Source organism: Lepisosteus oculatus, chromosome 14 (genome assembly GCF_040954835.1).
Source record: "Lepisosteus oculatus isolate fLepOcu1 chromosome 14, fLepOcu1.hap2, whole genome shotgun sequence".
Classification (NCBI taxonomy): Eukaryota; Metazoa; Chordata; class Actinopteri; order Semionotiformes; family Lepisosteidae; genus Lepisosteus; species Lepisosteus oculatus.
The window spans coordinates 28,011,898-28,039,608 of NC_090709.1; the positions used below are offsets into that span (position 1 = coordinate 28,011,898).

Below are 27,711 nucleotides of genomic sequence, written 5' to 3' on the forward strand. Positions count from 1 at the left end.
CAAATCTTCAATGAGAATCAGTGAAATGAAAACCAAACACATGTACACACTCGCGTCCTAGCGTGAAAGAAAAAAGATGGAAGCATTTGAGAAATAACAAGAGTAGTCTGAACAGCTCCAGCCTGTCAACTGTTCTACAAAGTGATCGCTACCTCCACACCCAGTTTATAACACTGAAAATGATTCAGGAAGCATAGCGAAGGTCTAAAACCAGTGGTTGAAAACCGTCTTGATACATAAAATGACAATTTCTCAAAAGTAATATCTTCATCTTTGAAATAGTCATCCATATATTTTCGTTTTTCTCTTTTTTACATATCACGCTTTCGAGAAATAAACTGTCTTGTAATGAAGGCTGCATTAGAAAATGTGTATCTAGCTTTGTTCAATTAAAACCGGCACATCCCAGTGGGAAAAAGATGTAGAATATACGACTATTAAACCCATACCTTTTAAATTGTAATCAACAAATGGCTAATCATCATAAAAAAACACAACTAGTAAACTTTAGTTACAAATTCTAGTAACATGGCAATATATATATATAGTAATGACAAACACAAACTAATTAAATGAACACGCTAATATTTGACTCAAAACCACATTTCGATTCAAATATAAATTTAAAAATTTACAACTTCTATATTTCCATGAAAATATTATTAATGTATCACAAACGCTACTTTCTAAAAAAGACAGAATTAAACTGTTTGTTTTGTGTCTCATGGTGATCCTCCTCTCGATATGAATGAAATGTTTAATATGATCCCTCGAGAAAAAAAAAAGAGTCAATTTCCGCCTGGAATGATTGATGCCCCATCAAACATTTTGTAATATTCCCGGAAGTTCATACAGTAGAATCCTGGTTCGTGGGTAAACAAGACTAAGGAAACGAGTTGGAAACTTGATGTCGAACTGGGATTTAGATCACCCGAAACATTAGGCTACATTGGGCAGTATGTGCCAGAGAGTGGCTTTTTCACTCAGACGTTGATCAAAAGCTCAGTAAACGGCGAAGCAGAGGCTTTTGTTACGAATTCAGCTCACGTCTGATTTTCTTGTTTTGGCCAAGATCTGAACTTTGAATTCAGCGACTACTTGGTCTGCTTTGTAATTCAAATGTAGATACAAATGTCACGGTTTTTTTGTAGATATAAAGGTGTTCTCTGTTTTCAAAGGATAGGTACTTAATTGGCTTTATGATTTGGTTTTGATTTTGTATCGTTGTGTTATTAGGTTTGTGCTTCTTGTGTTTTTAACGTATCGTGAACTTATTTTTGAAACAAATGCTGACAAAGGCAAACATGGCACACATCTGTTTATACCAGCGGTGGATTGTGCATTTTTTAAAGTAAAATCTACTGTGCACTTTTGGGAGTATAATAGGTTCGATATAAAGTGGCAAAAATATAAAGGGGGAAAATACCCCAGACTGTGTGTAAAGGCCTCGTTGAGACTGTTGTTCTCTTGTTAAATATGGCGTACTGTGCACGAAATGTTACAGAAACAGAATCTGATATTTTAATAATTTATAATAATAATAATAATAATTGCTTACACTTATATAGCGCTTTTCTGGACACTCCACTCAAAGCGCATTACAGGTAATGGGGTCTCCCCTCCACCACCACCAAGTGCTCTCGGATCCAAATATTAAGTTCTAATTCTTTTAAAGGTGATATCTTCTCTTCCTCTAGTGGAAATCACACGATGTGAGCAATTGTTTTTGTTTGTTTTTTTTCACGTTGTGATCCAAAGAGCCTCAGACGCACAGTCTGACAGTAACCGAACCAGAATGGATTCTCCTGGAGGCCGGACTGAGCTCATTCTCACTCCCTGTGCTGAAAACAGAATTATCTCTTCTCCGAACATCGTCTACAGCTGCTAGATATTGCTCTGCGTCCTACTACTCCAGCAATTCCTTTGACCAAAGACAGATCACTTGTGTGCTTTTAACCTTCTTGTGGCTACAGGCTCCTTGATGGCTCATGCTGATCGTCCTCTGGATCCAAAAGAAAATTTTAAAGCTGATGCATTTTTGATTGTAATTTGCATCTAGCTACAACGTCCCTTGAAAAAATATTTTATTAGTTGTGTGCAATCAGTATCTTTTACTTTACAGATGGTAGTGGAAATAGTTTTAAAAATGTTTTCTAAAGAAGACGGTATTGCCAGGACCTGCCTTTAGCGCTCAGTAGCGATTACGCTGTTGATATTGATGGAGAAGAAATGTAAGATGAATTGATGATCTAAGTTAAAATAGCCCTATCACGCCTCCTGTAACAGTGTTTGTATTCATAGCAAGTAATATTCTTTTTCAAACCCGAACGCTGCTTTTGCATTAAGTGTTACGAAACAATTACCGGTTTCGGTAGCTTCTGAAGAGCGCACTTTTCCAAACTGAAGCCTATAAGAACATTATTCAAGACGCACCATGGCCCAGAATCGTGCATCGGGACAAGGATTAACATCAATTGAAAGTACTCCCAAATAAAAGATTTGACCGAAAAATTAAATGAGTAGGCAAGAATTAAAACAACACCATAACTTCTTGACTTCCAAACTCTTTCCTGGTTCAGGCCATGTAAAATGACATGATCAGTGGAGTCATGCCGAGGTTGTGAGTTTAAGCCTCACCTGGAGCAGCCTGGTTTTCTGTCTTGACAGGTAAACAGTGTTTTGTGTTATTTGCTAAATGGAGAGAGGATTCTGTGTTAATTGTGCTCCTCCTGGAAGAGGTCAAGATGAGATGTTCACGAGGCTGGTGGTAAATATCCTATCCAGGAATATTTTTTGTTCTTTATCGGGGAATATCGAATATCGGGGCTGTATAAAGGGGCTGTAGGGGGTCAGATCTATAGATGTAGTAAACACATCAGTGGAGACAGTGTGTCTGCTCTCTGTGAGAGAGACGGGCGGAAAGAATAATCTGTGGTCTGGGAAGAAGAGACCCCCATTGGAAGAGCGGCGCTCCTCACGGGAGAGAATGAAAAAAATATTTTTCAGGGACGCTGATTTTTCTCTTTGGGGGAATTAACGTGTGACCTCGTGGTGCAATGGTAGCATGTCTGACTCCAGATCAGAAAGTTGTGAGTTCAAGTCATGTTGAGGTCAGCTGATGTGTTTGCAGGTGCTGCTGGTGCCGAACCTGGAAATTACACCATGCGGTTGGGTTTTATTTGTACACCACATAGGTAATCTGAAAGGAATAACAGTGATTGGCTGGCCAAAATGACCGACAGGGGCACTCGTAGTGCATTGGTTGGTAGTGAAAAGATTTAATCATTTAATGTCTTTACTGTGCACATTTCAATCCGCTTAGTTTTGAATATTTATATGGAATTTTACCACTAAAGGGAAATTTTAGTAGCTGAGCATAAAAAGAAGAGGAGCATAACGCATCTGAAGGTCATAAACGATATTAATTTTGGAACATAAACATACAGTATATAGCTGGTCTTGGTACTTTAAAGAAAAAAATACACACCAGTATTCCATTTCTCCCTAAATATTTTAAGCATCGAAGTCTTTAACTAACGTGATACCGGAGTCAACAAGCATACTTTTAGAATTTGATTAAAAGGGAATATAATATGGAATCGCGTATCTAAAGAATTTAATAACAGTATGATTATATCCGTGTACTGCGACAGGGCTGTGTAGGGCTGTGGTGCTGGACTTTTCTTTTAACAAACATTTCTTCGAAAAAATAGAATAGCGATATTATGGACAATCAATTGACTTTTATATTTCAAAATATCGCAATATGATCGATATTTGCAATATTTTGAACATATCTTCCCTTCTGACAGCGGTTCCTGCTTCTATTGTGTGTGTGTGCAACAGAGTAAATTTTTATAGAGAAATGGAGGCTGGACAGTATGCTTTACAATATAAACATTTATATTGATTTAAATCGTGTTCTGATTTAAATCGCAAATGCGTGTTTAATTATGTGTTTTTTAATCATAATCAGGCTAATGCATTTCTACATTTTCTGTATGAACCAGCTTAGAGGTTAAAACAGAAAGACAGCTTGTGTTTAAATTGAGTGTAAGGTAATTTATGCTTCTAAAGTCATGGTCAGCATTTATTATTGTACTGTGCTGTAAACTTTTTCTGTGCCTAGTCATATTATTTTATAGCGTTTTTATTGCGTTATTAAATCTGGTGGCGCTGTGTGTTAGTTTCCTGACTCCCATGTCACATGGTCTGTGATTGAAACCCATGGAACTATGACTTTATTTTTTAACAAACATTTCTTTGAAAAAATGAAACGTTTCCCTTGGTCAGAGATTAAATAAAACCTCACTCGCACCAAACAAATTAATATTTCTAAATATCACAAAATACGTTCATTGTCTTCCAATCGAGTCCAGTTGACATTAGAAGCCTGCCACACCCGGACTGTTAAACCAACGCATTAGCATGTCAAAGCCCATTGAGGGTATTGAGCCATTATTGGCTTTAGTATTCCCCCCCTCTCCCCTCAATTCAATTCAATTGAAGGTGTTTTATTTGCATGACAGATGGGTACAAGCAGTGTTGGGTATGTATATTGTAACGCTTACGGCAGACAGGCACTGTGAAAGAGCCGGCGCACCAGAGCAGCGCACTGATGGAGCGTCTGCATTTCTAACTTAGTTTTTAAAATTAGTCAAGCAATATGAAGCATCTCCTTTTACTTAGTGCCTGAGCATAAAAAGAATAAGAGCATACTGCAACGCGTGTGAAGTCCATAAACGATATTAATTTTGGAACTTAAACATACAGATGCAGCCATTCAAAATGGGTGAGGTATTTCGCGGCATACCGCGACACGCCCACCGGGGTATCACGCGGTTCACGTGTGTCACGTGACTAACTATCCGGCGTCGCCTTGTAAAACCGCCAGGGGGAGCTTAACCTCTCATGTACAGCATTTGAGCCTTTAATTTTGAACTGTGTATTACAGCATGTTAATCATCAGTCATTAAAATGTTGGTATATTTTATGAAAGTAAGATTGCTCAGTTGGACAAAAGTACACAACCTACCTTTATCAGAAATATTTATGCATCAAACCCTTTACTGAAGATATTACTAATAGTATTAATAATGGATGACTTTGGACAAGCTGTATACTCAAAGTATAATTTCTTTAGCACATTTGTACAAGCACTTGGAATCTGTCCAAGCCATACTTTGTCAGGCATTTTGTTTTACTTCAACGGGCATAAATACTTCCTTGCTTTTAACAGGGCGTTTCATAATTTCTAGCTACGAAAATGATTTAAAATGCGACACCTATCATTCAACTAGAGCTTAAAATATCACAAGGAAAAATACACACCGGTATTCCATTTCTCCCTAAACATTGTAAGCTTCGAAGTCTTTAACTAACGTGATACCGGAGTCAACAAGCATACTTTTAGAATTTGATTAAAAGGGAATATAATATGGAATCGCGTATCTCAAGAATTTAATAACGGTATGATTATATCCGTGTACTGCGGCAGGGCTATGTAGGGCTGTTTCGCCTGCCTGCTCATGTGAGCTGTCTTGAAGCCTACTGGTCTAGGTGCGTGACTACCAACTGGCAGGTTGTGTGTTTGAATCCAGCTGGTGCTGGACCTTCCAGTTTTATTTATTTATTTTTTAATCGCGTAACATAAACATATTACCGTATGCAAACTGTACTGTATACAATATGTATATGTATATTTAATGTCTTAACTGTGCCCGTTTAAGTATTGAATATTCATATCTAATTTTACCACTGAAGGGAAATCTTAACATAAACATACAGTATATGGCTGGTCTCGGTACTTTAAAGAAAAAAATACACACCAGTATTCCATTTCTCCCTAAACATTGTAAGCTTCGAAGTCTTTAACTAACGCGATACCGGAGTCAACAAGCATACTTTTAGAATTTGATTAAAAGGGAATATAATATGGAATCGCATATCTCAAGAAATTAATAACGATATAATTATATTCATGTTGCAAAAGAACTGCAACGGACATAAAAACTCCCTTGCTTTTAACAGAGCGTTCCATAATTTCTAACTACGAAAATGCCAGGTGAAAGGATTTGTAAACATATTTTGTTAAAGCAAGTCAGTTTTTTCTGCAACACATAAAATACATTTTTCCAAGAAAGTTTAGCCTTTGTCACTAATGAAACCACTAAATAAAGACATAAATATAGAAATCTTAAGATTTGTTTTATTTAATGTTGGTAGCAGGATGAACTGTCAGAGTGTATATTTTGTCGCAAAGTTGCTGCAAGATGTTAACAGTGAAAAAGGTATTTAGAAATGAGTTATTTCAAGATGAAAAAGAAAACATACACGAAACATGGTTTCATTACGACCAGAATCGGTCTTGAGATATTTTGAACTTCATTTACAGTATTTGAGAGGTATGTCTTAACACCGATACTACAGTGCTTAAGTACTGCTCACGTATATGTTTCTAGGTTTATATTATGCATTTCATACGGTCAAATTACTTCTGAGCAACTAATAAGAAGCGCGAAACGGTATGCGTTTTACTTTCGTTTTGTGCTGGGACCCGTGGATTGATTAGAGATATCAAGTACATACAAGTCATTTTTTAAATGTTGTAGTTCGTCTTGAAAAAATGTTACGAGTACATCATCTATCAACAATCACACAGGTTCTGTTTCCATATTGCGGATTTTGGTTAGGTATTATCAAATCCAGTGGCACTGTTAGTTTACTGAGTCCCATGTCACATGGTCTGTGATTGAAACCTGTAAAACCGGTTTAATTCATCACAGCCAGCACTCTTCAGGTGTGAGGGTCATCTGCTCAGAATGAAACCCTAAAATGTTTGTGTATATTCTAATGGTAGTGGGGGCAGGGTGTGTGGGAACAGGTTTGGTTGAAATTGCATTGGAGATCTATGTTCTTCACACCTGAAACATTTTCTCTGAAAGCATTTTCTTCGCAGTTTAACCGATCTTGTTACAGCATGTTACAGTTTACTATTATTAACCATATTAATTTTAAGTGCTTAATGTAAAATCTTGTAAAAATATATTTTCATTGTTCAAATATACATTAAGTCTGACTATTATATAATAAGTTAAATACAAAACTAAAGAAAAAATAGGGTTAAATAGAATTCTAAATATTTTACTAACAATGTTAACTGTTTATGAATAATAAAATGTATTAACTAAGGAGTAGGATGGCACAGTTGTTAGTATGTTTTTTGTTTTGTTTCTTTTTCATAAATAGTAGTACCTGATGTCTCAGTGGCTTTCAAAATTAAATTATGCATGCAAACCTGTGAACTAGAAAGATAACTAAGATATCCATCCATTATATTCCATAATATCCATGAAATATATGGCGCTGAAATACAGTATGTGTGACGCAGTGGTGGCCTGACACGGTGAGGTGCCCTGGCAGCTGTGTGATGCAGTGGTGGTCGGGTATGTAGATGTAGTAAACACATTAGTGGAGACGGTTTGTCTGCTCTCCGTGAGAGAGCCGGGCGGGAAGAATAATCTGTGGTCTGGGAAGAAGAGACCCTCGTTGGAAGAGCGGCGCTCCTCACAGGAGAGAATGAAAACAATCTTTTTCAGGGACGCTGATTTTTCTCTTTGGGTGAATTAAAAACACTAGCCATGAGTGACCTCGTGGCACAATGGTAGCGTATCTGACTCCTGATCAAAAGGTTGCGTGTTCAAATCATGTCGAGGTCAGCTGATGTGGTTGCTTTTGCTGAACCCGGAATTTACACCACGCAGTTGGGTTTTAGCTGTACACCACCTAGGTAATCTGAACAAAATAACATAGCAGTACAGAACACCCAGTCAGGAGCTTATGCAGCATTTCATCTTGAACACGACAAGAGAAAAGGCACACTGCATGTCCGCGAAACATCACGTCTGACTTTAGAGACAGTGACATCAGAGAATGGAAGTTTTTTTTTGTTACAGGTTCAAGCAAACCTGAAAGTTAGGGAGTGTTTGGTCACTTTTGTATGAAAAAGTGTCTGAAGCCTGTAATTATAATTTGCCCTTTTTTAATTGTGGTTGAAATCCACTCCCATGTACCAAGACCTTACAGTATATTCATGTTTACTTAAATTACTAACTATTGGACTATTGGACATTAGTTGGTGTTTTTTTTTGTAACGATTTGCTATTTCATGCAGGAAAGAAAGGAACCCAGACCCAACGTTTGCTTTCAGGTGCGGTTCATTTACATAACGGACATCTATTTCTGAGGAGCCTGATTTAAATCACACAACCCCTGTAGAAGTCGAATCGACAATCTTATAAACCGAAATCAGCCGCGTTATCCATTAAACCACTAGCCCGTCACGTAAATGAATTTCACCATGGTGAGTTCAGCGCCGCTACTAGTAATACCCCACCCCCATCTTAAATTTCTAAGTGAGAACCGTGTTTTCTACATTTTTATCAGTTTTAAAAAATCAGTACTTTTAAGCAGACAAAGCCTTTATGTGTCGCTCTGAATTTCTAATTGATTTAGAATTCCAAGAAAAAAGCGTTTTCTTCCACAACGGCGTGAAATGATCACGTCTTTCACTCTACTTCTCTCTAGTAGTAAAGCTTATCTTGCTAGGTGAGCATTTGCTCTGGTAAATTAGGTAACTTTTCATGTTAACTCACTTCTTCTAAACACAACATTTCCTGGTGCATGTTTTCTCCATGAAAAAATACATTTTCCCTTAGATGATTTCTCATTTAGTTTCATCAAAGAGTACAGAAAGAAGAAAGAAAGGAAAAGTGTCATAAATGAACTCTGTCGCCCTTGGGAGATGTCAAGCGCATTGGACATGAAAAGTGCCCAATAAAAGCCATTTCTCTTACGGTCAGGGCTCCTGTTCCGTGTAAAGGAGGCAGCTTGCTCAGCCGGCAGACTCAGGGCTTACTGAACGCAAATGGCTCAGAGCGGTGTGTCCAAGCTGCTGTAAAAGAGGAGAATTCTGCCGGCACTGTGGCTGAGTCGGTTTAAGTACCTGTCTCGTTAACTGGAGATCCTGGCTCCACATCCCAGCTGTGACTTTCTTCCTGTCTTTTTGTGCAGAAACTACCATCTTGGACAACCCAAATCTTCAATGAGAATCAGTGAAACGAAAACCAAACACATGTATACACTCGCGTCCTAGCCTGAAAGAAAAATTATGGAAGCATTTGAGGAATAACAACAGTAGTCTGAACAGCTCCAACCTACAGTATCAACTGTTCAACAGTGATCGCTCCCTCTACACCCAGTTTATAACACTGAAAATGATTCAGGAAGCACAGCAAAGTTCTAAAACCAGCGGTTGAAAAGCGTCTAGATACATAAAATGACAATCTCTCAAAAGTAAAATCTTAATCTTTTAAATATTGTCATCCATATATTTTCGTTTTTCTCTTTTTTACATAACACGCTTTCGAGAAATAGACTGTCTTGTAATGAAAGCTGCATTAGAAAATGTGTACCTCAATTAAAATCGACAATATGTCTTTTGCGTTATTCAGCTTTCTTAGCGCTTGGGTCTCGATTCAGATATTGCAATGAAAGCAACAGGGGAGTGAGTTTTCCTTTTCTAAATCAAAGGTGATCTGCTCACAAGGAAGTATAAAAACTTTTTTATACTTTTGAAGAAAGCAAATTGTCGAAACACTGTTGCTTCATAAGCTAATAAGTAAGGTTTCTGAGCACGCATTGTATTACTAATGCTATTATTAATTAAAAAAAAAGCTTAAATTCACATAATGGAATTTGGACGGCTCAAAGTAGCCTATTCCTTGTACAACTTTACTTGCCCGGTGAGTAGAGTTTTAAGCAACGGCAGCAGATGTAACAGTAATAGCAACAGCGTAGAGTGTCACAATACACTCTATGAAAGAATTGCGGCTTCAGATCGTTTTGTTCTGTTGAAGCTACCTACAGGCTCCGAATTGTTGACATTGGCTGTGATCTTCTTTTTTCAAGTTTCATGAAATTCTTCACATATTTGAAATATTTCATTCGGGTTCGCCTAATACACGGTGCAAACCGTACCTGCAGCAGAATGCTGTGGCACATGAATCCGTTTTGTTTATCGGTTGTAAGGATTGAGGAGCGTACTACAAATCGAGCAAGCGAAAAGAAAATTAAACAGGAGTCACTTTTTGGAGTCACTGAGTTATGTAGTTTTGAGACTAAATATCTGACTTTCAGTTTGAAGCGGTACAATGGATTCCAGGTCACATTCGTTCTTGATTCAGGATATATATGAATGTGCTAATGGTTAAAACTATGTTTACATGAGGTACAAGCGGTAACATTTTCATTGCGAGAAGAAAGTCAGTCCGTGCGCATTTCTCAGCGTGCACATTGTCAGGAACACTAAACCCACAGTGCCAGCAAACCTTTCGATAGTCTGTAGGTACTGCCACTGCAAATATAACAGGTTGTTCATACAGACGTATGATATCGTTGCTATCTCGTAATTAGATGATAATTTGGTATTTCTTAATTAGGAGAATTCAGGATTTTTTTCCTTGGTGGCAACAATGCGCTTCCGCAATAAATCATAGACTCTGCTTTTAAAAATAGCTGCACCAGGCACATGGACACAGATAAACACTGATTTAAAATTCAAGAATATGAATGGTCAATTGCTTACAGTTGGGTTTTTTACGTTTCGTATTTTGCGATTTGTGTATCAATCTTTTAACAATTCATTAAAATGCTAACAATATGTAAAATAAAAACAACAGCACCGTTAAATGCTGGGGAGACGGGTAGTTTTTTTAACAATCAGATTCCAATCTCTAATGCTGTGTGTGAGAGCTTACGTAACTTTCCTTTTCTCACATTTTCTGACAACTATTCCAAAGGGGCACCCTGTCAACTCCTAACACTTTTACAAAATCTGCCTGCGTTTCATTTTTGTCGTTTTATTTTTTTTAAAGTTCAATATTGATCATAACTAAAGAAAATAATGATCACGAACAAAAAAAAGGGCTGAAGATGCGAGTCGCTCTTGAATCAGAGCTGGGTGACACGGGCTTCTGTTCTGATATGATTGTACGAGAAGCAGGCGGAATGAGCTGAATCAGGAGGGAGACATTTCGTATGCTCGTGTATATGTTAACGCATGACCTACATCGTAAAACTAAATTAAAAGCTAACATTAAGTTGTCAAAGTCATTCATTTATATACAAACAAGAGACAAACATAGTAATGATTCTACATTAACTTGTCCTGCACTGATCAGACTAATTGAAATGTATGAAAGCCCGTTTCCGCCAGGGAGTTACAAAAAAACGTGCTATGGTATCGCAGAATTGCGACTAAGTAACTCAGAATTGCGACTTAGTAACTCACAACTCCGACTTTATATCTCACATTTGCAACTTTAAAATAACCCATAATTAATTGTCTGTCATTTCATTATTGTGACGGATTCGGGTTCTAGGATTTGTACCTTCGCTGCTCCCACTCTAGTTCGTGCCTCACTGCATTGTTTCGAACCCAGGTCTTGCCAGCTGAGCTAAAGAACACTTTCTTTAGTCCCGGCGGCCAGCATCCCTGTTATGCGCAGGGGAGAGCACCGGGGTAAAGTTAGCTTGAAGTTCGAAAACGATTTTGGCACGCCTGTAGCGCTTTCACGAAATCTCTTAGAGTTACAAAAACACTAGCTTTGTGTATAAAATACATTGTGGATGATTTCTCAGCCTTTACTTTTTCGGTTTTATGAAATTTTTTTGACCATGCACGAATATTCTTTTGTCCATATCTCCGCAATGGAAGCACAGAACGCCTTCAAACCAAAAGCATTTTAAAGACCACGACTTGTGGATATTTCCACAGCCTTTACATCAAACTATCAGTGAGCTAATTATCTTTTTTTAAACCTCCAGTTTTTCATCGATGCGTAATTACGCACGAACTGGAACCCGGGGGACCGCTGTGTGCACACGTTCACAACGCGAGAAATACTGTTCAATACGGCTTCGTGCGAAAAAACCGTATATGGCCATAGGAAGCAGAACAGCGCAGTCTCCCATTACCCAGACTGTAAGCACGGGAATAAAGCTTTGTTTGATTTCTGAAACCCTTCCTTTACATCCTGTTTTCATTCAGGTAAGGGTCAACTATATTCACAATACTACTGACAGCAGGAAGATTAAAATATTCTTTTCTCAGCAGCTTATTAAAAACAGCTCCCATGATGTTCAAACCGACGTTTTACACAGAACACTGACACAGCTTTGTGTTCTGAATCTCTTTTTCTCATGCTTTTATTTAATGTGGCACAATGCACTGGGATAGGGGTATTCTGTTCACAAACCAATAGCATTTAAACCACAGCACCCACAATGCTGCAAGTAAGTGTTTTGCACACTAAGCAGGTCCTCTGACTTTCCCCAGCTTTGTTTTGGGTTGTGGAACCTTTCTTTATATTTTTTATGATTTTTTGAAGATAACACTACAGGTAATATAGTGCCATAGGTGGGTCGACTTCATGGCTCAATAGCATTTCAAATACAGCACCCACACTGCTGAAACCAAGTGTTTTACACACCAGACAGGCCCCCTAACTTTATACAACCTTTCTGTGGTTGTGGCCCCTTTATTTATTTTTTTAATAAGAATTTTAGTTTTTCAATATGGCACCATTAGACAGGCGGTACATGGGGATTGGGGGGTGCTATTCATGAGTCAATAGCTCTTCAAGCACAACAGCCACAGTGCTGCAACCAGGTGTTTTACACCAAACATTTCCCCTCACCTTATACAACCTCGCTTTGAGTTGTGGAACATTTCTTTATTTTTTAATGTTTTTTTTTTACTGTAATCAAGTGTTGTGCTCGCTAGGCAGGCCTCCTGACCTTTCACAGTCATGCTTTGTTGTGTGCAACTTTAATTATCTTTTTAGGATTTTTTTAACATGGCAACTTCCACCGAGATGGGTGGGGGGTGTGGGGGTGCTCTTCAATAGCTTTTTCATCTATACACACAAACGGATGTAACCAAGACACTCAGAACCTGTCACGCAGGGGCTGACTGCTGAGGATAGGGATCCAATGCGGTGCCCTTGGTAGGGTTGCCGCGAGACGCAGGCGTAGTCGGAGTAAACAGGCAGGGGCCCGAGTCCGGGAAGGCGTAGTACAGGCGTAGGCACAGAATCGACAGGCGAAGGCGTAGTCGAGGGACTGGCAGGGGTCGGAAGGCGTAGAAGTTGCGTCGGTAGGCAGAGGCGTAAACGAAGAGACAGGCTGGGGTCAGGATCCGAGAAAGCGTAAAATAGGCGAAGGTACAAAATCGAGTGGCTAAAGCGGTTGTCGGAAAAGCGGGGTCGAGGTCCAGGGGAGAAGTCATAGTAAGGCAAAGGTGTAGTTAGTAGGTAAGCTCCGGGAGAGAATCTCAATCGTGAGCAATGACCGGGGGACAGATGAGGGTTTAAGTAGAGGACTGATTGACATGTGCACATTTGGTATGGGGAGAGCTTGAGGGAATGCGGGAGCGCTTGCCTGCGTGAGGGAGATTAATGACAGAACCAACAGAATCATCCTGAACTCATAGAAAAACAAGAATGCCCCCGAGACACCTGAATCCCCCTCCTGGACCACTCTGGTATCAACACCCCCAAACCCATCCATACCAGCTAACAAGACTCAGAATCGGTGCAACCCTCCAACCTGGACCAAGAGCAGGATGGGACAAGAACATGCACCACACTACGTACACAGGTTTGTATTTTTGGCTGAAGATGAAAATGTCTAACATAGATTGTTTTGGTTCTAGCAAACAATAAAAATAGTTGTTAAAATCCAAACACACATAATGAGATCACTCTCTGTCAGTATGTGTAACATTCTGGGTCTGGGCTCCTCTGTATTTGGGCTAAAGAGAGTTCAACAACATTATTAAATGCACTGACATCATAATCTGACAAGATCCATTGTTTAGGGGAGACTTGACCACCCACTGTCCCCCTGGTATCGTGAAGCTCATTGTTCTTTAGCTTTCCAAAACCAGAATCACTTGGGACTCCGGGGGGATCGGTGTATGCAAAATATGAATTCCTTATGCAAGAAATTGTATATGGTCAATATAGCGATCATATCTTATCAGCAGATGGTAATCTCCAAGGAACAAGTAATAGGTTTATTCCACGCTGAAAAATGATCAAATGATTGATGAACCCAAGTGATTTGAAAGAAATGTTAAACAACTCAAAGCGAGGTTGTATAAGGTTAGGGGAGCTGTCTGGTGTGTAAAACACCTGGTTGCAGCACTGTGGCTGTTGTGCTTGAAGAGCTATTGACTCGTGAAGAGCAAGATGTACTATCCCCATGTACCGCCTGTCTAATGGTGCCATATTGAAAAACTCATAAAAAAATAAAGAAAGGGGCCACAACCACAGCAAGGTTGTATAAGGTTCTGGGGGCTGTCTGGTGTGTAAAACACTTAGTTTCAGCAGTGTGGGTGCTGTATTTGAAATGCTATTGAGCCATGAAGATGACCCACCTGTCCCAGTGTATTACCTGTAGTGTTATCTTCAAAAAATCATAAAAAATTAAAGAAAGGGGCCACAGCCACAGCAAGGTTATATAAAGTTAGGGGGCCTGTCTGGTGTGTAAAAAACTTGGTTTCAGCAGTGTGGGTGCTGTATTTGAAATGCTATTGAGCCATGAAGATGACCCACCTGTCCCAGTGTATTACCTGTAGTGTTATCTTCAGAAATTCATAAAAAAATAAAGAAAGGGGCCACAGCCACAGCAAGGTTGTACGAGGTTCGGGGGCCTGTCTGGTGTGTAAAACACTTGGGTACAGCAGTGTGGGTGCTGTATTTGAAATGCTATTAAGCCATGAAGATGACCCACCTATCCCAGTGTATTACCTGTAGTGTTATCTTCAGAAAATCCTAAAAAATATAAAGAAAGGTTCCACAACCCAAAACAAAGCTGGGAAAAGTCAGAGGACCTGCTTAGTGTGCAAAACACTTGCAGCATTGTGGGTGCTGTGGTTTAAATGCTATTGGTTTGTGAACAGAATACCCCTATCCCAGTGCATTGTGCCACATTAAATAAAAGCATGAGAAAAAGAGATTCAGAACACAAAGCTGTGTCAGTGTTCTGTGTAAAACGTCGGTTTGAACATCATGGGAGCTGTTTTTAATAAGCTGCTGAGAAAAGAATATTTTAATCTTCCTGCTGTCAGTAGTATTGTGAATATAGTTGACCCTTACCTGAATGAAAACAGGATGTAAAGGAAGGGTTTCAGAAATCAAACAAAGCTTTATTCCCGTGCTTACAGTCTGGGTAATGGGAGACTGCGCTGTTCTGCTTCCTATGGTCATATACGGGTTTTTCGCACGAAGCCGTATTGAACAGTATTTCTCGCGTTGTGAACGTGTGCACACAGCGGTCCCCCGGGTTCCAGTTCGTGCGTAATTACGCATCGATGAAAAACTGGAGGTTTAAAAAAAGATAATTAGCTCACTGATAGTTTGATGTAAAGGCTGTGGAAATATCCACAAGTCGTGGTCTTTAAAATGCATTTGGTTTGAAGGCGTTCTGTGCTTCCATTGCGAAGATATGGACAAAAGAATATTCGTGCTTGGTAAAAAAAATGTCATAAAACCGAAAAAGTAAAGGCTGAGAAATCATCCACAATGTATTTTATACACAAAGCAAGTGTTTTTGTAACTCTAAGAGGTTTCGTGAAAGCGCTACAGGCGTGCCAAAATCGTTTTCGAACTTCGAGCTAACTTTACCCCGGTGGGGAGAGCGGTGCCATCATCACTGCAACCAGATCGTACAAATTATATGTCGCAATGGAACAAGTAATAGGTTTATTCCATGCTGAAAAAAATAAGAAAGAAAACACGTTTCGGCTTTTTTTCAGCATGGAATAAACCTATTACGTGTTCATTTGCAGCCTACGCATGCTGATGCAGCTACCCACCTGAACTACAAATTGTATGTCGGCCGTTCAGTTACACTATATTGATTAATCGTACAAGATCATAGGATCTATAGGCCTGATGACTTGTCTTGTACAGTTCCCTGTTAAAAATCAAATTAATTACATTATTTTTTATGGAATCCCATTTCCGCCAGTGAGGCTTCCATAGTACCCGGATGGAATAGTGGACGGTGGGCTTTTTAAAAAAAAAATATTGAAACACCAGAAATACAAAAACGGAGACAGAATATGAAATAAGATACAGAAATAGACACTTCACATCCAGAGGAATTCACAATTATAAAATCTGAAACTTGTACTTTTTACATATTTCCATTGTATGTCCTTTTTTACTTAAAAAAGAAACTCTTCTTTAGCTCGGCTAGCAAGGCCTGGGTTCGAGCCAATACAGTGAGGCACGAAGTAGGGTGGGAGCGGCGAGGGCACAAGAATCCGTTACAATAACAAAAGGACAATGACATATGGGCTATTTCGAAGTCGCAAATGTGAGATATAAAGTCAAAATTCTGAGTTTTTAGGTCGCAATTCTGATATTCTAAGTCACAATTCTGAGATACCATAGTGCGATTTTTTTACTCCCTGGCGGAAACGGGCTTCCATTGGTTCTCAGTGCTGCGAAGCAAAAGCAATCTCTGGAAAATCAGACAAAGTATTATCAGATCATGTCAAAAGCTGATCCGTATTTCTTTACTGGGAAGCAAAGAAATGCTTGTATTACACATTTTAATATGACATGCAATTACACGTGAAAAATAGTAAAATTATTTTCATTGCGGTACATGTTGATAGAACAGCCCCCTCGATAAAGGAAAGTGTGGACGGACATGTCACATGTTCCGTACTCTGTCTGGCAGCGAGTTTAACACACTGTCCTCGGAAATTAGAAACTAATTGAACAATAAATTAATCTGAGCAAATTTTACACGTGTGGGTGATTTAATTCTGTCTAAATTGCGTGGAACTCCTCCGCTGAGCTCAGATACACACGGGAAAGTGTTCAGGCGGCTTCACGGAGTCCCGCCTCAGACTGGAAGCAGGTTCTAATTAGACGCTGAGAACAATCCGGGTCTCTGTGTGTAATTGATTGTGTTGATTGAGCGGTAGTGTGACCATGTGTGTGGTAGCATAGTCCTGCTAGTATAAAAACCTAGTCACCGCGTTCACACTTTATGCTCTCGTGCTTCAACAAAGTTTGGTGGTTTATTTGTCTTACTTCTGAAGCAGTTTAGTGGGACGTCAACTTGGCAATGCGCACGTTTCTCTTTGTGCTGTGCCTGTGCGCAGGGGCTGGGCTCCCCGCACTGATCTCCACCGGGCCGGCTGGCTGGGACTCTGGGGAATTAGCGCTCCAGGCCGACTTCCCGGCTCCTGAAGACGCAGCCCAGTCGGAGGACTTGAGCCTGGCAGATGCGCCCTCCGAAGACCTGTCTGCAAGCGAGAACGACTCGCAGTCCTTGGCTCCCGACTTTCGCCGCCTTCCCGTGTCCAGAGACGCGTACTCGCCCTACTTCGACAAGGAGAAGATGAAGCCCGAAGCCGGCAGCCGCCCCTTACCCGCCTACATCAAGAGCGTCCTGTTTCCTCCCCAGCGAGGGCGGCAGCCGGCTCGCCCGGCCATCGGGGGCACCCGAGGAGTGGCCGTGTGGTGCGACTCCAGCAGGATGTACGTGAGGGTCAGTCAGCTCCTGTTCGGCTTCAGCTGTCGGCCATCGGAGATGACCCTGGGCAACTGCAGCGTCAGCTGAACCACACGCAGTTACTTCTACTTCATCTACGGGCTTCACGAGTGCGGCACTGACCGATCGGTAAGCGGGTCTTCATCTACAGGCAGTGTATCGATGTGAGCTGTAGGGCTAGTGTCGGGGTTGCCTTGCCTGGGAATATCCCTTCCTCTGTGACCCAGCAGGTTGTCCAGGGCCGCCTGGTGTACTCCAACGCTCTCCGCTATGCCCCGCCCTCCTCCAGTGCACCTGTGCATCGCTTCATTCCCTTCTCTGTGCCGGTCAAGTGCTCCTACAACAGGTAGGCAGGGCTCTGCTGCTGGTGAGAAGCTGCTGGGGAAAGTGTCCAGAAGCCCCTCATCCCCTCTGTCCTGCAGGTTCCACTACTCCTACAAGGTTGGCTATGTCCCCACGTGGGCCAGGAGAAGGACCTTCTTCAAGGACCTGAAGAACAAGCACAGCTTTGTCCTGCTCACCACCAACTGTAAGCTCCTTGAGCAAGTGGCTCCTCCTGCCTTCTGCGGGTGCTGTGTGCAGGTGTAATGCTGTCTCTCTCTCTCCAGCCCGCTGGGTCCGGCTCTCTCCCAAGGATGAGTATTTCCTTGGTCAGCCCATGTACTTCCAGGCCACTGCCTACTTTGCCACAGCGGCGCAGAGGCTGTACATCCACTCGTGTTACGTAACGGAGAAACCAGACCAGCACTCTCAGCCCCGTTTCCCCGTAATCGACAACTTGGGGTACGGCCTCTTCTGGGAGGAGAGGTGTGCAGGAGCCCCGAGAGCCTGCAGGGGTTCATCCTTGTCCTTGTCCCCAGGTGCATGGTGGACAGCAAGGCAGATGGCTGCCTGTCCAGGTTTGTCCCCTCCAAGCAGAAGGATGTGCTCCGCTTCACGATTGATGCCTTCCTCTTCCAGAAGAAGCTGTCCAGGAAGGTACTGCTCTCAAAGGCTGCTCAGCCTTCCTGCTCTACTGATCCATGGTCTGCTTTCACGTCCATGATCTAGATGTGAACCAGACTGTGACAGCTGTAGTGCCTAGAGCTGCCAGCTTGCCTTCACTGATGGCAGAAGGTCCTTCTCTGTCCCTCTATTGGCCTTGATCCCTTAATGCTGTGACCTTCCCTCTTGTAGCATGAAGTGACTGAGCTGTACATGCACTGTGTCATGGCTGTGGCTCCTGCTAAAGCAACACCAGGGACCAAGTCCTGCACCTACAACAGGGAGGCGAAGAGGTACTTCTGCAAGGAGCCTGCTGAGGGTGCTCTGGGACATGCCAGGTGGAGGCTTCACCTGTCCTCCTCTCCTCAAGGTGGGAGGAGCAGTATGGTGACATGAGGTCTGTGCCTGCTGTGAGTCCAGGTGTGCTGGCAGCCGGAATGAAGGTGGGTCTGGTTCTCTATCCCTTGTGGATGCATCTCTGCCCAAGAGACAACCATGCTTGGACAACTGAGGAATGATCCTGTGCTGGACAAAAGGACTGTGTAGATGAGTAGACTGTGGGTCTCTGGGTATAGCAGATCCCTCAATCCTGGGTGTTGCTTGTCCACAGGTACCAGGAGCCTGGTGACCAGCAGTCGGGTGGCTGTGGCACCAGTAGAGGGTCCTCTGGATGTGGGAGCTGACTGGAATGAGGATGAGGAGGGAGACCCTCAGAGCTCCAGTGAAGATGCTGAGAGCACCAGTGAGGATGTGGAGGGAGCAGAGGACTTTGGAGATGTTGGCCAGTGGACAGGTAGGGTCTGGCAGGAGGAGCTCCTGTAGGGGTGGGTGTCCTGCAGTGTAGCTGGATTGTTCTCCTTCTTCCTCTCCAGGTGCCTGAATGAAGGCTCCAGCCTGGCCCTTGTGACTCTCCTGCCTCCACTTGCCTTGTAATGGCAACATCTCAATAAAGCTGTGAAAGACCCTTCTGCTTGCCCTTGTTTCTTTATGGTTTATAGGTTTGAATGGGATGGAGGAATTCAAGGGAAGTGAGACCCATTAATCAATGAAAGTATTTGTGGGGGGGTTCCCCTTTCAAGAATGCATCTTGTATTGCTGCCAATGAGGACTGAAAATGGCTGGAGTAATAAAGCATTGTACTGGGGGAAGATGGCCGCACTATTCCTTGGGCAGGGCAGTGTGACTTTTTTTTTTACTGGGGGAGAGACAGAGGTGTTCAATATACTGGAAATCCTCCTGTTTCCGAGAGGGGTAGTGCTTATGGAGTGTGAGTTGCTACTGTAGTGCCCAGTAAGAGTGAGATCTGGTGTCCTATTCTAGGCTGCACAAACTGTCTAAAATAAACACAAGGAAGGAATTGTCAACAGGGGCTTGGTGTAAAGTAGGCCTTCCCTTCCTTAGCAGAGGAACAATACTGGTGCACAAACATCAGTGAATAATGGTACAGTTAGAATCTTGGAGGTCTTGTCTTATGGGCGTTGGTTTCACAGCAGTGGTATTGGACAGTCATGAGGAGTATTAGGATTGAGACTGGAGATCCCAGCACTTGATGGGGAAGACAGGTGTTCACAACCACCTCTACCAGCAGCACAGACTGTGTAGATTGAGCTTGAACACTTACTACACAAAGCCTCTCCACTGTTTCAGTGTCCCGTGTCATGGATTTCAAGTGAATCCTAGTCTTCCTTTGTGACTACCTATAATTTGCACAAATCATGATGGCCCACTAACACTGTCAATTTTTAGCCCTACTGCACTGCCCTATTAAAGCTTCAAGGTTTTAGGACAAACTATTTTATATAATGGTTCCAAAGGTGGCTTCTCAAAGTACTTGACATAATTACAATTAGAATACACAGGATAAAACAGTTCCAATAGACAGAGGAGACCATGGATGGTGGTACTAAGGAAAGTAGAAGCAGAGGGGTAAAGAATGGAACCAGTTCAGTAAAGGCTCTTCTACAGAAGAAGGTGTTGAGTCTGAATTTGAAGGAGTTTAGGGAAGGTGACTCTGGTATCCTTGGGGAGAGAGTTCCAGAGCTTGGGGGCATAACAGGAGAAGGCCTTGTCACTCATACAGTGTAGATGGGCTTGGGGGACAGTTAGGAGACCAGAATAAGAAGAGCGACGGTTATGAGGTGGGGAGTAGGGTGATAATAGATCAAACTGCTACTGAGGTGCAACTGAAATGTGACGGCATGTTCTACAATTTATGCAAGAAAGGGTAATGTTAGGCTTTTATGGACCGTTGGTACAACAGCAGTGCTCAAGGATTCATTTCTAATATTGAGGACAACGGGTTATATACCCATCGTTCTTACCAAAGGATCAGAGACCTTTTGCTATATAAAAAGACTCCTTTCCACCACTAATTTATACAGGTTTGGTTCATTTGGGTTTTATCATTTAAGTGAAGTCAATGTCCTGCTCGCAGCTGAGCCCGACACACGGTACAGTCTGGTTTCTGTCGCTGGGCGCTCACCCTGCGGTCCATATGGGTCCTAATGCCCCAGTATACGGCAGTGGCAATTTCCCTAAGGAAACAAATACTCCACATTAGTCTGAATGCCACATTCTTCATTGGTCCCATAACATCACAGAAATATAAAAACAAAACTACTCACTCTTTAATCTCGTCTAATCCAAGACACACCAAATATCACAGTCTTCTTTAAACACGCGTGCTGTGATTCCTCTATGTAGCAGAAATAACAACCGAGGAGCCAAGAGATCATTTCAGCATTTCGCGTCTGAACGGAAAACACAAACGACCAACTTGGAATGACTTGCTTTTGACGCTTTTCAAAGCGTTCTTTGTGCACGACAACTGCACCACCAAGCAAACTACATAAATATGAGAAAACACGCAAGAGAGTTGTCACTCAGTGTCGAAGGGTCGATGTATACTGGGGCTCAGTTGAAATACAACGTCAGGACTTTTCCGAATTATGTCACACAAAGAGAGCACAGCCTTTTCCGCCCTGCCACATGTAACTTGGTAACTCGCCGTGATCGTATAGTGGTCAGTACTTTGTGTTGTGGCCGCAACAATCCGGGTCACGGCAGAATAGGGGCGTCTGCTTTTACTACTTGCACGAATTAAGGCAAAAAAAAGCCAATCGATGTGAACGAACGGCGCTTTGCAGAGGAGTACTGCCTGACTGGATCGTTGATGAACGACAGAGGCCACTCCGACCTCTTCTTGGTTTTCTTCAATGACTTACAAAGGATCTTCTTCACATTGGCCCATGCAAAGCAAACACAGGAAAGTGCAATTCAAGCAGAGACCAGGAGGGACTTGTTTACACCGAGAGTGGTCGGAGAATGGAACAATGCGCCCAGCCCTGTTGCTGGAGCCGATTCTTGATGAGATCTTGGGCTCACTAAGAGGCCCCCGCTGGATGCTAATCTTTCTGTTGTTCTTGCAGGTCCTGCGCTGCTTTTGAGCCGACAGAGCTCGTCCTGGTCTGTCGGCACAGCCCAATTGCAAATGATCGGCTCCGCGTACAGAAGGAACGTGCGTTTGGTACAAGAGTGCACGAAGGCACCGGAAATACATTGAGAACAAATGACCAGTCGCTAAAGACCTCTGTGAAGTACAGGAGCGTGCAAAACGAGGCTGTTTCCACCCGGTCTCGAACCGGGGACCTTTCGCATGTTAGGCAAACGTGATAGCCGCTACAGTACGGAAACCTGCAGGGACTGCTGCTGGTGTCTCGCTTGCGTTTCGGGCTGAGAAAGGGACGCGTCACTTTAGGCAGGGTGGGCTGGAGAGAGGAACAAAGGGCGCGATGAAACAAAATGCCGAAACCCGGGATCGAACCAGGGACCTTTAGAAATTCAGTCTAACACTCTCCCAGCTGAGCTATTTCGGCGGTGCGCAGAGCCCACAGCCACCTGCTCCAGCCTTCCTCGGTTGCGGCATGAGCGCACCAAGAGTAGCGGGAGAGTGTTGCAGGAACATCACTCAGAAGGAAAGCCACCCAGCTGCGCTCTCTGAGCTCTGTCCAGCGCATCTTCCTCGCATGGATTCCTGCCTGCGACGGGCAGGAAACAATTAGCAAGAACAGAACGACACCCCATGGGTGTCTCATGACCACACCTTAGGTTGTGACACGTGCAGGTGTGAGGGGTTGCCGGGCTACTCTGGAGCAGAGCTTGGGTGGAGGGGGGGCTGGAAAGCAGACAAAGAGGTGACACCTCAAGGTCTGCACGATCACAGCTCTCCGCCGCCCCAGGCTTCCGCTCGATAAGCTACTGGACACACCCGCCCCTCCTCACACAGACCGTGGAAAAGCCCCCGAGTGGGAGGGCTCTCTCTTCCTCCCAGGAGCTCTTGGACACGACGCACAGACAGAGCGCGGGGAGCTGCCGCTTGCAAACACGGCTCCAGGCAGGACTCCACTCCGCAGGAGCAGTAGAGCAGAGGAGATGGGGGCAGCTTAGCTCCTGTGCAGAGACCTGAGCTGTTGTTGCTGTGGATGCTGTCTTTTCTGCACTCGGGGTAGGAGTGAATGTTGAGTTTCCCTTAGAAATGAAGCAGAACACTTCAACGGCACGGGTGTGTGTGTGTGCGTGCGCCCTGGTGATTCTGGGAGACAGATCGAACCTGGGCTAAAAGAGAGGGGGCTTAGCCCTCTTCCATTTGCTAGTTCAAAGTTGTACAACCCATTTGTATCTGCTAGGCGGCGTAGTCGTCGTCAACAAAGAAGGCTTTGAAACCCACCCCTCCACTCTTTGAATAAAGCAGTGTCGTCAGGCCCTGACATCCCACCCCCGCCACTGTCTACGTAAAGTAGTATCGTCAGGGCCTGACATCCCACTCCCGCCACTCTCTGTGTAAAGTAGTGTCATATGGCCCTGACACCAATCCCTCCACTCTCTGCATAAAGCAGTGTCTTATGGCCCTGAAACCCTCCCCTCCACTCTCTACATAAAGCAGTGTTGTTAAGCCCTGACATCCCTCCCCCGCCACTCTCTGTGTAAAGCACTGTCGTATGGCCCTGACATCACACCCCCACCACTCTCTGCGTAAAGCACTGTCATATAGCCCTGACACCCACCCCTCCATTTTTTGCATAAAGCAGTGTCGTCAAGCCCTGCCACTCTCTGCGTAAAGAAGTGTCGTATGGCCCTGACATCCCACCCCCACCACTAACTGTGTAAAGTAGCATCGTCAGGCCCTGACATCCCACCCCTGCCACTCCCTACGTAAAGAAGTGTCGTATGGCCCTGACATCACACCCCCACCACTCTCTGCCAAAAGCACTGTCGTATAGCCCTGACATCCCACCCCTCCACTCTCTGCATAAAGCAGTGTCGTCAAGCCCTGACATCCCACCCCCACCACTCTCTGTGTAAAGCAGTGTCATATGGCCCTGACATCCTAGCCCCACAACTCTCTGTGTAAAGCACTGTCGTATAGCCTTGACACCCACCTCTCCACTCTCTGTGTAAAGCAGTGTCATCTAGCCCTGACATCCCACCCCCTCCACTCTCTGAATAAAGAAGTGTCGTATGGCCCTGACACCCACCCCTCCATTCTCTGCATAAAGCAGTGTCGTCAGGCCCTGACATCCCACCCCTCCACTCTCTGCGTAATGCGGTATCGTCAGGCCTTGACATCCAACCCCAGCCACTCTCTGCGTAAAGCAGACATGTTACAGACATTTACAACAAAGACATATTATAAAATATTGACATATACTGTAGGTGGCTGGAGCATTATTGGGAGACAGACTCACTGTTCCTCAGGCTGTGACAGGAGATCACATACTGGGCTCCCAGATCAACTGAGTTCCCTCCTCCCTCTCCCAGTAGGATTGGGACCCGTTGTGATTCTGGCAGGTGTGGGAACTCTGGGATTAGATTTCTGAATTTCGGGAAGAATGTTTCTCTAATCCCAGAGTATCTGTCACAGTGCAGTAGGAAGTGCACCTCTGTCTCTATTTCTCCCCGCTGGCAGTGGGAGCACAGCCTGTCCTCTCTGGGCAGCCAGGTCTGCCTGTGTCGCCCAGTTTCTATGGCCAGGTTGTGGTCACTGAGCCTGTAATTCGTCAGGGTCTGTTTCTGTTAGTTATTTTTTATTTTGGTCAAATATTCAGCTAGTGTGTATTGTCTGTTTAAGGTTCTGTAGCATTCCAGTTTATGTTGTGTTTGTGTGTGTGTGTCCCAGTGTGTGAGATATTGCTGTTTGATCTGTGCTGTGATGTGGTTGAGTCTGGGTTGTAGTGCTCTAGCAGTGCTGTCCTGAGGCTGGTTAGTGTCAGTGTCACTCACTGCGAGTGTGATTTCAGCAGAGTCTCTGTACTCTTGGGACACTTGACTCACCTGTCTCTTTCTTTCTCTCCCTGTGCTGTCCCTCTCCTGCCCCCTCTCTCCCTCCTCAGACTCCAGCTGGAGGAGGTCCAATCACCACCTCCTGTGAGACAGAAGAAAAATAAGGTGGGTAATGCTCTGATCCTCTCTTTACTCCTGTCCAGTGTCCAGTCAGTGTCCAGTCAGTGTGTCTGTATGAACCCCTCTCTCTCAGTGCAGTGTTCATGTACTGGAGTGTCCAGTCAGTGTGTCTGTATGAACCCCTCTCTCTCTCAGTGCAGTGTTCATGTCCTGGAGGTTCCAGTCATGTGTCTGTATGAACCCCTCTCTCTCTCTCAGTGCAGTGTTCATGTCCTGGAGTGTCCAGTCCGACTCTTAACGTGACTCTCCTGTCTCTGCTGCAGAATCGCTGGTGCGTCTTTTTAAACTCCCTGAGCTGTGTGTCGGTGGAGACAGATGATCAGGACGAGCCGATGGAGGCGGCGGAGACCGTGGGTCAGGAGAGGAAGAGCGAGGGAGAGGAGGAGCAGGCTGCCGGGAAGGACAAGAAGAGGAAGAGGAGGTGCAGGTGAGCAGACAGGGGGGCGCCGCTTGGTCGTGTCTGTGATTCAAGGAGGAGTCTCGTCTTGCTGTTTGATGTCATGGTGACGTCTGTGTCTGTGTCCCTCACACCTGCAATAACAATATTCTTTCCAGGTTCCTTTCCTGGTTCTGTGCCAGCTAAGATCTGGACTGGACTAGACTGGACTGGACTGGAGCTGAGGGGCCCCAGACTGGACTGGACAGGAGCTGAAGGACACCAGACTGGACTGGACTGGAGCCTAGGGACACCAGACTGGACTGGACCGGAGCTGAGAGACACCAGACTGGACTGCACCGGAGCTGAGAGACACCAGACTGGACTGGACTGGAGCTGAGGGGCCCCAGACTGTACTGGACTGGAGCTGAGGGACCCCAGACTGTGCTGGACCGAAGCTGAGGGACCCCAGTCTGGACTGAAGCTGAGGGACCCCAGTCTGTGCTGGACCGAAGCTGAGGGACCCCAGTCTGGACTGCACTGGAGCTGAGGGGCCCCAGACTGGACTGGACTGAAGCTGAGGGACCCCAGACCCCAGTCTGGACTGAAGCTTGTAATTTTTGTTCTTTTGTTAAGCATCAATAAAAAATTTTTTAAAAAAATCTGTTCAGCTTTTGGTTTTTTCCCTCCCCCCCCCCCCTAAGGTTGCTGCTGGGAGAGGTGTGAGTGGGGCCAGCAGGGGGCGCTCTCACCCTGTGGTCTGTGTGGGTCCTGATGCCCCAGTATAGTGACGGGGGACACTGGACTGTAAACAGGCGCCGTCCTTCAGATGAGACGTCAAACCGAGGTCCTGACTCTCTGTGCTCGTTAACAATCCCATGGTGTTTCTGGAGAAGAGTAGGGGTGTTACCCCAGTGTCCTGGCCTGATTCCCCCCCTGGTCTTGACCCATCATGGCCTCCTAATCACCCCCCTCTCTGAACTGGCTCCATCCCTCTGCTCTCCTCCCCACTGGATCCCCCTGACCTGGGAAGAGCTCTGAGTGGAGAGTCCAGACGGATTAATTATTATTATTATTATTCGTGCTGCACTGGGCTTCAGTCCTGGTAGTGAGAGGGAGACTCTGTGATCAGTACAGACACTTATGACTGTATAATAATACACGATAGAAATGGAAAACAGGGTAGCGCTGTAGTCCCTTCGAAACGTTTTGAACTGCCAGAAGAAGTTTTCACAACCCGGACTCGTGAAGGTACAGGTCTTCTCCCATCGTCCGGAGCAAGGTGTATGGTGTCCTGGTGATTTCTCCCGTTTTGAACGGAGTTTAATGTCTTGTTTCTACTTTATTAGAGAGAGGCACTGAACATCCTGTGATGGACTGGTGTCCTGTCCAGGGTGTGTGAGTGTGTGTGTGTCCTGTGATGGACTGCTGTCCTGTCCAGGGTGTGTGAGTGTGTGTGTCCTGTGATGGACTGCCGTCCTGTCCAGGGTGTGTGAGTGTGTGTGTGTCCTGTGATGGACTGCTGTCCTGTCCAGGGTGTGTGAGTGTGTGTGTCCTGTGATGGACTGCTGTCCTGGCCAGGGTATGTGAGTGTGTGTGTGTCCTGTGATGGACTGGTGTCCTGTCCAGGGTGTGTGTGTGTCCTGTGATGGACTGGTATCCTGTGAAGGACTGGTGCCCTGTCCAGGGTGTGTGTGTGTCCTGTGATGGACTGGTGGATCACAATATTAATTCTCCTCCTTGATTCCCTCCTTCATCGCCAGAGTGAAAGCGGGACACGGCAGTAAAAGCTCAGCCCTGCGGGTGGTGGTCCTCTCGGCCACACGGGGGCGCTCTGGCTCCACGGGGGGGGGTTATGTTCAAGTCCCGCTGGGAATCGCACCAACGCGGTGGAGTTCGTGAACGTCCCAGACACCAAGAAAACGAAAGAGAGATAAAAGGTCGTTTTCGGGGTTCAAGAAGCAACCCCGAGATTCAGGGAGTTTCCCCGCTGAGCTTACTCTGCCGAAAACACGCAGGTTTTATTTTTTTCCCGTGCCCCCCCTCACACAGGCCGTTTCTGTAGCGTGAAGTTGTGTTTTTTTGCGCGGCGGTCGGTGAGAGGCGAAATTTTATTTATTTTTTTCCCACGGTTTGAAACAGAAACAGCCGGGTGGTGTTGTAGAGAGGTCGAGAGAGGTTTTGGGGGGCGGGGGGGGGGGTCGTGAGGTCCCACGCAGCGCTCGGAAAAGAAAATGGCGTTTCTTGTCCCGGCA

General features: G+C 44.4%; 2 long non-coding RNA genes and 2 other non-coding genes across 4 annotated transcripts; 3 read left to right on the plus strand and 1 right to left on the minus strand.

The window, feature by feature from the left end:
* Positions 1-7,646: 7,646 nt before the first annotated feature.
* On the plus strand, positions 7,647-7,718 carry trnar-ccu (transfer RNA arginine (anticodon CCU)). Its single transcript has one exon. It is a non-coding gene; the product is annotated as a tRNA-Arg (tRNA).
* Positions 7,719-17,872: 10,154 nt separating this feature from the next.
* LOC138243036 (uncharacterized) lies at positions 17,873-18,285 on the plus strand. Its single transcript, XR_011191897.1, has 3 exons — positions 17,873-17,983; positions 18,060-18,166; positions 18,246-18,285. It is a non-coding gene; the product is annotated as an uncharacterized lncRNA (long non-coding RNA).
* An 87-nt stretch (positions 18,286-18,372) lies between these two features.
* On the plus strand, positions 18,373-18,910 carry LOC138243035 (uncharacterized). Its single transcript, XR_011191896.1, has 3 exons — positions 18,373-18,420; positions 18,498-18,615; positions 18,814-18,910. It is a non-coding gene; the product is annotated as an uncharacterized lncRNA (long non-coding RNA).
* A 3,513-nt stretch (positions 18,911-22,423) lies between these two features.
* trnaf-gaa (transfer RNA phenylalanine (anticodon GAA)) lies at positions 22,424-22,496 on the minus strand. The gene has a single exon. It is a non-coding gene; the product is annotated as a tRNA-Phe (tRNA).
* Between the last annotated feature and the right edge of the window lie 5,215 nt (positions 22,497-27,711).